Raw genomic sequence first — 510 nt, 5'->3', positions numbered from 1 at the left:
CTCGTCGTGCCTCACCACGAGGTCGTAGTGGTACGGGGAGCCACTCTCAGGGTTCGTCCAGCCACTCTCGGGGGTCGAGCAGTAACTGTCGGGATTCTTCATTTCCCGCTCCAGTTTCTGCTCCCGCTGCTGCACCCCCTCCCGTTGCTGCACCCCCTCCCGCTCCTCCAGTCGTTCCAGGAGTGATGACTGTTGCCCAGTTGGTTCAATAGCCCGGTCGTGAGCATCTTCCCTATCTCACTCCGTGTCCAAATGGACGACGTCAAACATGGTAATTAAAAGTCTTTTTTTCCTTTTATTAAAATTTGATTCATTATTAATAATTTATTTCTTATATTAGGTTCAACCGATCCGGGAACGGGATCAGCGCATGGATCAACAATATGATGTACTCGAACCTCAGCAAGGGATATCCGACTTTCTCTCACTTCCCTGCCTAGGACCAGAAGATGTGGTTTCGTCAGTTTGCGGTAAGTATTCTAATTTTTTAACTTATATTTTTAATCTTTA

The sequence above is a fragment of the Brassica oleracea genome, chromosome C3, assembly GCF_000695525.1.
Source record: "Brassica oleracea var. oleracea cultivar TO1000 chromosome C3, BOL, whole genome shotgun sequence".
Lineage (NCBI taxonomy): Eukaryota > Viridiplantae > Streptophyta > Magnoliopsida > Brassicales > Brassicaceae > Brassica > Brassica oleracea.
Note: the sequence above shows the minus strand (reverse complement) of the source record.